The following is a 12,681-nucleotide window of genomic DNA, read 5'->3' on the forward strand; positions in this document are numbered from 1 at the left end:
AGAGCAGAACTCCTCAGATCTCTCCTTTAAAGAAAAAAATTGTTGAGTACTAGAAGAAATGCTGGAGGGTTCCTAAATCAATCCACTTTCCAGGTTACAGTGCCTAACATTATCTATAATTCAATAAAACAACCACGTACCAGAATGCACCATGGGGCCTTCACAGGAATAAATATCTGTTTCACATCCTGGACACTTCTTAAGTGTTACAGATGATGGTGACACCCTGAATATCCTTCTCTGTGCTGAAGAGAAATAATAAATGTATCAGGAAGAGAAAAAAAGGATCATTTATGCCATGCGCCACTTTTTCCATAAAAGTCAATCTTAAACCCAATCAACCATTTTTAATTGAAAGCTATGATATGGCCAATAAAGGAATAGAGCTTCAAAGCAGATACTGAGCATGGGTGAGTTTTCACTCTCTGCACAATTTTTTTCCAGAATTCATAATATAAAATCTCTAAATTTCTCTATTGACCTTGATCATTACATAAGCCATCATTAAAACCACAAAAATGTTAACTGGCTATGTAATCATATTCAAACGCACTCTATCATGCAGTCCATAAAATGCTGAAGATAAACTTAGCAAATGCCGGCGTTTGTAACTTTAAATCATTAAGCCTTTCAATAAGTATATTCGTACTGTGATATTGAAAACCCTGATAAAACTAACATATCTTTTGTGATATTACGTGTTGCATCATCTCATTATATGGATAGATACTGATATTTTTGACAGCATATCTTATGTATTTTATCTAGTTAATTACCAACTATTTTGTAGAAACTGAATCCCAGATAATGTGCAAAGAGCTTTAAACACAATATATTATTTCAGTCCCCAAATTAATTTTAAGAATGTTTCATAGGTGAGGAAATTTAAGCTTACAGATGTTTAGAATACATAAAAGATTGTATACTTAGAAAATTAACACAAAGACATTGCATTTAAATGAACAGTTTATTAAATAAGACATTATTTGAGATAGCAAATAAGGATAGTTTTAGTATTAGTTCTTTGAGCAATTATTTGTTGACTATTTTATAAGAGTGACAGAGTGCATGAAGAAACAACATTGTAATTACAAAGCTACTAAAGAAAATTAGGACTATTGGCACTTTATCTATTGTAGAACTGTATTGTGTGGCACCAACTTCCCGAGCAACACAGCTTTAAGGAAGAGAAAAATCACTGTAGAATACATATAATTGATAGTTTAATTGGGGAAAACTTGAACTGGGCCTTCAGGGAAACATAATTATACTAGGAAAGAAAAAGAGAAAGAAATAAGGCATTGTAGGAATAGCAGAAGTTAAGTGGAGAGGGAGTCTGAGGATGGCCAAATCAAAGTAACTAGAAGTGCATCCCTCCACAATCTTAATTTTTACCATTTGGATTTTCACAAACACCATCCTAATATTTTAATTCAACTTTTCTGGTCCTGACACCCTCGAAATCCCTTCACCCATTCGGAGCTCCATTTAATTGGTCCTACAGCCTTTCTCTGCTTCTCAAAACTGACGTCTGTCTATTCCCTACCAGGCCTAAATATCAATTAATTTTCTTCTTTTCTTCCAATCTAGCTTCGACTCTAAAAATGACCATCAACAATACTTCTTTACATACATCATTTCCTTCTTTGTGCTTTTTCTCCCTCTGTTCACTCTCTTGGCAAAAACATAATATTGTTGAAATCCAATATTTTACCTTCACCTGAGTTGAATATGAATGTAGAAAATACACAATAAGATCTCAGACTTGCCTTACAAATCTATTAGTTTTTAGTTAATTCAATTCTCATACTTTTCTAGACAGTTTCACATTTTAATTCTCTCCTTAAAGTTCTAACTCCTCTTCCCACTCTTCACTCATTGTTGATAATTTTGCTTAATAGACTCAGAGAATATTCACATGGTGTCAACATCAAATGCTATCAACCTACCCGCATGTGCTTATGGAGGTGTCTCCTTCACTTTTCTTTTCACATAAGGCGCTCATGTTCACCTCTAAGTTCAGTCTCTTCATTTACACCCTGGATCCCTCCCTTCTTATCCACAGATGGAGTCTGAACCTGTAATTGGTCCTTCTTCTTTCCTGTGTTATCAGATAAAATCTTGCTCTTCACTGGAACTTTGGCCTTAGTTTGGATATATTTTAGAAAGCATTTTCTACCTATTCTTCCTTCAGCTACTCACCCATTTCTTTTCACCACTGTTCAGTCAAACCCTTCAAAACCTTTTTGTAGTTTTTCTCTACCTTTCCTCTCATTCACCTGTGATTTTCGTCATCAAGTTTTTATATTCTTATCCCCACCAGAACACTTTCTCTCAATGTCGCCAGTTAACTCCCCATTACTAAATTTAGTGGGCAATTCTCAGTCCTCTTCTTACTTCATCACAGCTAATTAAATGTTTCTTTGTAAAATTCTTTTCTTCACTTGGCTTCTTAAACCCACTCTCTAGTATGTCTCCTGAGGAAAATAGCTACCATTTTTTTTTTCTATCTCCTTTGATTATTCTTCTTATTAATCCCAAATTCTCTACACATTGGAGAACCCAATGTTTCAGTCTTTGAGCCTCTTCTCAATATATGCTGGCTAATCTTTTCCAGTTCAATTGCTTTCAATGAAATCAACATATGCTGACACATCCTATATTTGTGTTTCTAGCCCTGATATCTCAACTAAATCCCAGATTTATATATCCAACAATCTATAACATCTATCCAACGATCCATATATATCCAACGATCTATAACATCTCTGCTTGCATGTTTAACAAGCATATCATATTTTACATATCCAAAACTTATTTCTCATTTTCCTGTGCTAAGCATGCTCTTCCCCAGTCTTCCCCATTTCTGTAAATGTCATTCATCTATTTACTCAGGCCCAAACTTTTAGTCATCTTCACTCTTTACTTTCTTTCATATCACACATTTAATTCATCAGTATTTTTATAAAATATACAGGTATGTTTATTTATATTTATATAAACTTATATAGGACTTATAAACTATATATTTATATGTTTCTATATATTTATATATGTATATGTAGTTTATAACTCCTAACACACATATTTGTTGAATATTTAACACTTAATGAGAACTATGTTAATCTATTTACACATGCCTTAATGTTAAGTTATTGTAAGCAACTTATATAGTGGACAAAAATCATTATTTTATTACTATTTTTTAACAAAAGATGGAACTAAGCTTTAGAGGTATTTAATATCTTGTCCAAATTCACATGACTACTGAATAATCGAGCTGGGATTTGAATACGATCCCATTATATGTGTTTCACTGTACTTTTTAAAATCAATTCGTTCTAATTTTTTTGCCCCATTGACGTTGGGGTTAATTTTGTGAATTGTTTTGGCCAGTAGAATGTGAGTGTACATATGCATGCTGTTTCTGACAGGAAGGTTTAATGCTTTCATTGATGACTTCGCCTCTTGTCTTATGTGAGAAAACAATGGCCAAGTAACCACAAATCTTGCAACTTGATTTCCAAACAAGAGAAATGTTTCTGTTAAAGAACTCAACATGTAGCCTGGAAAAGAGATACCCCACACGATGTGACTGTGTATTGTTAGTAGCCATTGAGATATTCAGAGATAATGTTAGATGTTATTATCACAGGAGTGATTGACTAAAACTATTCATAATCAGTGTTCCTGGGCTAAAGTATTATTGATAATTACTGCTCTGAAATAAAGACACAGAAGGAAATTACATTTATTCTGTGGCATAAGATACTTCGTTTAGGTACGGAGATGCATATTGTTGCTAGAAAGCCTAGATTCCAATGTTGCCTGTATTCTCCAAGCAAGTAAGTTTTATTGGCTTCTTGAACCCCTGTTTTCATAAATTTGATTTTGAAAAATACTGTATCTCTGTTGAGCTGATGTAAATATTAAATGTGAAAGACATGCAAAATTTCCTAGCATAGAAAAGATATATTCCTGATCTTCAATGCATATTGTGTTTTATCCTGACAATAAAGATTATAGATACAGATATAAGTAAGCACACCAACATAAGGCATTTGATAGTCCCTGACACAAAGTACAGACTCAATCTATTTTTTCTGAGTATATTTATGAATGAATAAACATACTCGTATGTATCCTCTAATGCTTTCATCTAATTCTGTAATTGTGTCACCTAAGGCAGGTTGACATAGGTTATAAGAACATTTTTTACTCCATTACTTGTGTCCATGGACACAAAGGGAAAAATTTACCTAACAATCATTTAATTATTTTGACTTACAAAACAGTCCGCATGGATTGGATAATTCTGCATTAAATAAGTAAATTGATATTACCCTAAAGCTAATGAAACATCAAATCTATTTTTTGAAATATATAATCTACTTAAGGGTGTTTGTAGAGTGTTCATCAGCTTCTTACTATAAATATAAATAATCTGTATTGCTGGAGGATGAGATTTCTAGAGTAAAAAAGTTTGGAGAGGCATTCTGGGAAAATATATGGTGAAATAAATGGAAACATTCCCCAAACCTGGCCCTTTCTCCAAATCAAAACGGACAGTACAACTAGAGTAGCAAAACCAAAACCATAGAACAACATGTACAATAAAAATAGGTGACACGTTTCTCCCTCAAACCTTTACATATGAGTGGAGACAGACAAACAAATGGCAACTACATGGTTGGATGACTATCATGCAGAAGATACAGAGGTAAACAACAACGTGTCTATCCATACCTGAGAAGCTCAGAATGGCCAACAGATACTGTCTTGAAAGCTCAGCAGAAAAGTTTGAGAAGAGCACTTGAAATTGAAATTGGAGGGGAAGAGGACTTCTATATGCTACAGGAGCAGGTGAAGGAAAAAAAGTTTCATTTTGGCCAGGTGCGGTAGCTCGCCCCTGTAATCACAACACTTTGGGAGACTGAGGCGGGAGGACTACTTGAGGTCAGAAGTTCAAGACCGGTCTGGCCAACAGGGTGAAAACCTGTCTCTACTAAAAATACAAAAATTAACTGAGTATGACAGTGGGCGCCTGTAATACCAGCCACTCAGGGGGCAGAGGCAGAGAATTGCTTGAACCCAAGAGGCAGAGGTTTCAGTGAGCTGATTCGTGCTACTGCACTCCAGACTGGATGACAGACGAAGATCCTGATTCAAAAAAAAAAAAAAATGTTTCTTTTTTAGATCAAGAAAGAATGGAATGTCAATGTCAAACTCTCTTCCAGGACAGAGTTTGATACACAGGATAAACTCCTAAGGATGGAATTAAAATGGAGCAGAACAAGAGAAATGTTTAAAAATAATAAAATGAACATGATGAAGGGCTACAGGAACATACAGGAAGCAAGATTCCATATGTTTTAACATTTCCTTAAGACAAACTATCTTAAGATGTGAAGTCATTAAAGAAATTTTGGACCACTGCTCCTCTTTATATGTACAGGAAAATCATTTTACATAAGAACAAGTAACAGAAGAGAAGTCAAGATACACTTCATATGAAGCAACTATAACAGAAAAAAGCAGAATAACCTTCCTACAGACAACAAATGCATGCTAGAAAGACATGCCAAAAACAGATGAAAACTATGTTTCGAAACTGACTAAAAGAATTACACAAGTATGTATAAAAGGCATACCTTTACAACCCAGAAATGAGAGAATAGAAATCAGAAAAACTAAAAATTACAAAAATGTCAAGGTCAGGCATGTTGGCTCACACTTGTAATCCCAGCACTTTGGGTGGGACGTCAAGGCAGGAGGACAACTTGAGACCAGCTTGGGCTACATAGGAAGACCCCATCTCTACAAAAATAAAAATAAAAATAAAAATAATAAAAGAAAAAGTAGCTAAGCATAGTGGCATGCCATTGTGGTCCAAGGTACTCTGGAGGCTGAGGTAGGAAGAAAACTTGAAGCCAGGAGTTCAAGGCTGCAGTGGGCTATGGTGACACTACTATACTCCAGCCTAGGCAACAGAGCAAGACCCTGTCTCAGAAATAAAAAAAAATTAAAATCAGAATTGAAGACAAAAAGAAAAGAAGAGATAATAAAAAAGACAACAAAGAATAAACAAATCAGATAATACCCATGAGAAATGGCTAATGTGAAAAAATGTCCAAAATAAATGGAGATAAGTATGAAAATAAGTTGAGATCAACATGGAACTTACTCAATGAAGATTCAGTCCATGTAAAATAGGTACTGCTGAAGAGCACAAATAAAGAGGAGAATATAAATGCTAACAATGATAGTTAACAAAAATTACCTTGAAAAGTAAAAGATCAGTCAGTAAAGGAAAATGTCAGTCAGTAGAAATTCATGAGGATTTACATTCATATTTCTATTTCTTAGCTTAGTTTGCTGGATATACCTAAAGTAATGGCCCATCCTAGTATCTAGATTAAAGTATCAGAATCCTGTTTCCTGATAAGTCAAATGAATTAAAAAATTGTCTGCTTCAATTTGGATATAGATCGGCTACACGAGAAAAATGTTGACACTGAAGTGGGTAATAAGCGTAATAAATAAAGCCACATCAGCCAGGAGAGGTGGTTTACGTCTGTAATCCCAGCACTTTGGGAGGCTGAGGCGGGCAGATCACAAGGTCAAGAGATCGAGACCATTCTGGCCAACATGGTGAAACCCTGTCTCTACTAAAAATACAAAAATTAGCTGGGTGTGGTGGTGCACACCTGTAGTCCTAGCTACTTGGGAGGCTGAGGCAGGAGAATCGCATGAACCTGTGAGGTGGAGGTTGCAGTGAGCCAAGATTGTGCCACTGCACTCTAGCCTGATGACAGAGCGAGACTTCATCAAAAAACAAACAAACAAACAATCAAATATATTTAAATTCAAGAATGCAAAATGATACTTAAAAAATAATTGACTAGTTATTGAGGATTCTAGTAAATCAAATTTTTGTCTTCAAAGTTGGTAAATAAGGGAAAGAATCTACCATTTATTCTGCCTTTCCTATATTAACTGTGTCACTGGATGAGACATAGGCAAAATCAAACATTTTTAAAAGATATATTTTAGTTCTGTGAAGAAGTTTAATGGAGAAGAAACTTTGAAATTAGGATAATGCTGTTTTTGCAAACACTAATGAATGAAGTGAGAATCCGTGGCTGCTAATATTACAAAATGAGAGACAATCAAATATCATATTCTTCCTAATTGAAACAATCACATTATCTATGAAATAGTCTTTCTGAAAACATTGACCCTAAATCCCTCATTAACCATAGAGATCCAACTACCAATTAACAAAAATTACAAATGACAGAGAAATGTATTAAACAACAATATAGCAATACATTCAGCAAAACCCATACTGTGGGGAACCATAGAAAAACATCCAGTTTCTCAAACAAATAGATTGCAAGTTAAAAAATAAAATAAATAGAAAGGGAACACATGGACTGAAAGAAACTTCAAAAATGTGCAGAACAGAGGCAAAACTAGACCATAGAATAATAAAGCTTTAAAGAAAGATTTTAAAAATTACTATAAAAGGCAGAGTACAATTTGAAAAGAACTAGTTGGGGGTATATACAGAATTTCTATTTCTTGAATTAGTGGTTGTTAAAAGTTTACCTCTGTTTTAATAACTTATAAAGCTCTCAAATTTAAAGTTCTTATTTAAACAAAAATATTTAAAATATTTTTTTAAATTAGGGAAATATTAGGTTAAACATTATAAAACAGGCTTTTTTTACCTTAGGAATTTTCAGAGTCTTAACATTGCTAATGCTTACGTGAATTATTATGTTGGTCATTTAGCTAGTAACTTTTAACGATCTAATTTGTCCAAGAACAATTTTTTTCCCTCAAAATTATTATGAACAATTGTCAGAATTCCGATGTTCCCTGAGGCATAGCTCAGGAAATGCTTGTCTATTCAATGAATTCATCTAATTTGCTGATATTCTAGGCCACACTATTGCATGTATATATTTTATAAAAATGTCAATTATCACATAGTTATGCTCAACCCACTAACTATTCTTCAATGTGGCCAATTTTGTATGTTTTAACTAATGATTGTCAGTGAGAATCATGGTATAAGTGACAGTTATTTCAGTTCTTCTACAGTATTATTGATTTCATTGTTAAAGGAAGTTTATTTGTTGATTTTCTGGCATTAGCAATTTTTTCTTGATTACTCAAATTGAATAGATCCTTTAAAGAATAACGAATCTATGATATAATAAGAGAGATTACATTAAAATCTAACATAGTGATTTTATGGGATAGTTCTGCTGTGTGCTATAGATAGAATAACTATAAAAAGCTCCTTTAATTTGCGTCACTTGTTCCCAATAATTATGCATGATTCCTTCTGACCTTCCTATATGGAATCAATTGCTTTTGCTATATATTAACCATATATAGTCTTTTTCTCTAGGACTCTAGAGGATACATATTCTAATGAGATTCAGCACGTTTTGGAGGCAATGTAATCCAAGCATATGCAGAGAACTATTCATTTTCTCTATTTTAAGGTCCACAATTAACTTTAATGACTATTTTTTCATAGTCCCTGGGGAACCTACTTGCCAGGTCACCTTACCTGAGGGCAAGATTCAATAGGAGGTTCTTTGGGTACTTCAGTTACCAGATTTCTAATGTTACAGTCTAACTTCTATTAGATTTTGGAAAGACTCCCCTGCATTTTATACACTCAATACTGAGTGCATTGGGTAGACAAGTATAGGAATTCAGTGTATTCCTTTTGTTTACATCAATAATTATTACTCAGTTTCAACTTAAGAATAAAGTAAAGCTGAGAAGGAGATTTGTAAGGCCTTTGTAAACCCTTTTAAAATAAGCCTAGCTATAGGCATCATTAAATACTGACTAACCCAGTTGTACTTGTAAAGGCTTAGCTCATTTGATTGTACTTTGCTTTATTAGGCTTTGCATATATTGTGTTATTTAGAAATTAAAGGTTTCTAACAACTGTTTCTCAAGCAAGTCTATCGGCATCTTTTTTCTGACAGTATATGCTCACTTCCTGCCTCTGTGTCACATTTTGGAAATTCTTGCAATATGTTAAACATTTTCATTATTATTAAATCTGTCATGGTAATCTGTGATCAGTGATCTTCGATGTTATGTTACAATTCTTTTGGGGCACCACAAACTGTGCCCATATAAGACCACAAATGTAATCAAGAAATGTGGTGTGTGTTCTAATTGCTCCACTGACTATCTGTGTTTCCCTATCTGTGTGTGTTTTCAGTTATGGTAGGGAAAGGAAAGTGATGTTGAGCATAGAAAGTTGCAAGTCCAAATACTCGGTGGCAAAGATTGTCTAGAGCTTTGGGAATTTTGAAGTAAGACAATCTGCCTCAAACCCATATGAAAGGTGTTGAAAGAAAGAAAAATAGAAAGTTTGTCTTTCAGACTTACCCTCAACATGCCAGCACAAATTCTCTCTTCTCTGCTGCCATGTAAGATATGACCTGCTCCTCCTTGTCTTCTACCATGATTGTGAGTCCTCCTCAGCCACGTGAAACTGTGATTCCATTAAACCTCTCTATAAATTACCTATGATCAGGTATGTCTTTATTAGCAGTGTGAAGAAAGAAAGAGTGAGGGAAAAATAGTAACAGGGATTTTCTCTTGCTTTTCTAGGTTTCCCAATCCAGATACACTGGTTCACTCTTGGCATTCTGGAAGCCAGGATGCCATTCCCACAATTCCTGGGGTGGAATAGGTCTCCTATTGAAAAATAAAAACCAAAACAAAAAATAAGAAATCATATGAGATTCTCTCCACACTCACTAGTTTTTCAGGACTCCTTTTCCTCCAGTGCTCTCACCAGAAATTCAGGCTTTCTTTGGAGATTTTGTTAAGTGTGCCTGCTATACAGTTGATCCATTTAGCCAGCCCCAGTCTCCCCTGCAAATCCAGGACATAAAATAGGAAAAAGGCCAAAGAAAGCTGACCATCACTATATAGTGGTTCTTCAAGTTTAAACTTCTTTAATCTGCAGATATTATTTACACTTCAAATACTCAAGTAGTTGCTTTTGTATTTTGTCCAGTCTTTTTAGTTGTAATCTGTAGAGGAGATATTGTATTAGTCTATTCTCATGCTGCTAAGAAAGACATACCTAAGACTGCATAATTTATAAAGGAAAGAGAAGTTTAATGGACTCACAGTTCCACATGACTTGGGAGGCCTCACAGTCACGGTGGAAGAAGGAGGAGTAAAGGTACATCTTACATGGTAGCAGGTAACAGAGTGTGTGCAGGGGAACTGCCCTTTATAAAAACCATTGGATTCCATGAGACTTATTTACTATCACAAGAACAGCAAGAGAGAGACCTGCCCTCATAATTCATTTACCTCCCATTGGGCCCCTCCCATGACAGATGGGGATTATGGTAGCTAAAATTCAAGATGATAATTGGGTGAGGATACAGCTAAATCATATTATTTTGCCCTTGGCACCTCCAAAATCTTATGTCCTCACATTTCAAAACCAATCATGCCTTCCCAACAGTCCTCCCAAATCTTAACTCATTTCAGCATTTCAAAAGTCCACAGTCCAAAGTCTCATCTGAGACAAGGCATGTCCCTTCCACCTATGAGCCTGTAAAATCAAAAGCAAGTTAGTTAACCCCTAGATACAATGGGGGTACAGGCATTGGGTAAATACAGTCATTCCAAATGGGAGAAATTGGCCAAAACAAAGAGTCTACAGGCCCCATGAAAGTCTGAAATCCAGTGGGCAGTCAAATCTTAAAGCTCCAAAATGATCTCCTTTGACTCCATGTCTCATAACCAGGTCACACTGATGCAAGAGATGGGTTCCCACAGTCTTTGGAAGCTCCACCCCTGTTGCTTTGCAGGGTACAGCCTCCCTTCCAGCTGCTTTCTTGGGCTGGTGTTGAGCATCTGAGGCTTTTCCAGGTGCACAATGCAAGCTGTCAGTCAATCTACCATTCTGGGGTCTGGAAGATGGGGACATTTTTCTCACAGCTCCACTAGGTAGTGCTCCCATAGGGACTCGTGTGGGGACTCCTATCCCACATTTCCCTTCCACACTGCCCTAGCAGAGGTTCTCCATGAGTACTCCATCCCTGTATTGCACTTCTGCCTGGACATCCATGTGTTTCCATACATCCTCTGAAATCTAGGCAGAGATTCCCAAACCTCAATTCTTGATTTTTGTGTTCCTGCAGGCCCAACACCATGTGTAAGATGCCAAGACTTGGAGCTTGCATCCTCTGAAGCAATGGCCTGAGCTGCACATTATTGACCTCTTTTAGCCATGGCTGGGACATAGGGTACCAAGTCCCAAGCCTATACACAGCAAGGGGGGCCCTGAGTTCATCCTATGAGACCATTTTTTGCCCCTAGGTCTCCAAGCCTGTGATGGTAGAAGCTGCTGTGAAGACTTCTGACATGCTCAGGAGACATTTTCCCGATTGTCTTGGCAATTAACATTTGGGTCCTCATTACTTATGCAAATTTCTACAGCAGGCTTGAATTTTTCCCCAGAATTTTTTTTTTTCTATTTCATTGTCAGCCTGCAAATTTTCCAAACTTTAATGTACTGCTTCCTCTTGAACTCTTCACTGGTTAGAAATTTCTTTTACTAGATGCCCTAAATCATCTCTCTCAAGTTCAAAGTTCCATATAGCTCTAGGGTAGGGACAAAATCCTGCCAGTCTCTTTGCATAGCAATGGTGACCTTTACTCCAGTTACCAACAAGTTCTTAATCTCCATCTGAGAACACCTTAGCCTGGACTTTATTGTCCTTATCAAGATTAGTATTTTGGTCAAAGCCATTCAACAAGTCTCTAGGAAGTTTCAAATGTTCCCACACCTTCCTCTCTTCTGAGCTTTTCAAACTGTTCCAACTTTGACTATTACCCAGTTCAAAAATCAATTCCACATTATTGGTACCTTTACAGCAGCACCCCACCACCTGGTACCAATTTACTGTATTTGTCTTCATGCTACTAATAAAGACATACCTGAGACTGGGTAGTTTATAAAGAAAATAAAGGTTTTATGGACTCAGAGTTCCACATGGTGGGGGAAGCCTCATAATCGTGGTGGAATGAGAAGGAGGAGCAAAGACTCATCTTACATGGTGGTAGGTAAGAGAGCGTGTGTAGGGGAAATGCCCTTTATAAAACCATTAGGTCTCATGAGACTTATTCACTATCACAAGAACAGCATGGGAAAAACTCATCCCCATGATTCTAATTACCTCCCATTGGCCTCCAATGACAGGTGGGGATTATGGGAGCTACAATTCAAGATGAGATTTGGATGGAGACAAAGTCAAACCATATCGGATACCTTCAGTGAAGTTACTCTGTCTTAGAGAAAACTAGAATTCATACTAAGGCTTTTTGTTTGCAACCATGCATTTAATAGTATAAATCGTAAATTTATGTCTTATTTGTATTTATTAGTGTGTGTGTGTGTGTGTATATATATATGTATATATAAATCATATATATATTCCATAGCATTTATAGCATTTATCACTATGTGAGGTGAAAATATACATTCTTATTGTCTCATGTTCTCTTTCTCTAATTCAACATCCATCACCTAGATTAATGATTTGTAAATGTTTTCTGTAAAGGGCCTAAAAGTAAATGTTTTAGGCCTTGTAGGACATATGGTCTCTGTAG

The sequence above is a fragment of the Mandrillus leucophaeus genome, unplaced genomic scaffold (assembly GCF_000951045.1).
Source record: "Mandrillus leucophaeus isolate KB7577 unplaced genomic scaffold, Mleu.le_1.0 Scaffold33, whole genome shotgun sequence".
In the NCBI taxonomy this organism is placed as follows: domain Eukaryota; kingdom Metazoa; phylum Chordata; class Mammalia; order Primates; family Cercopithecidae; genus Mandrillus; species Mandrillus leucophaeus.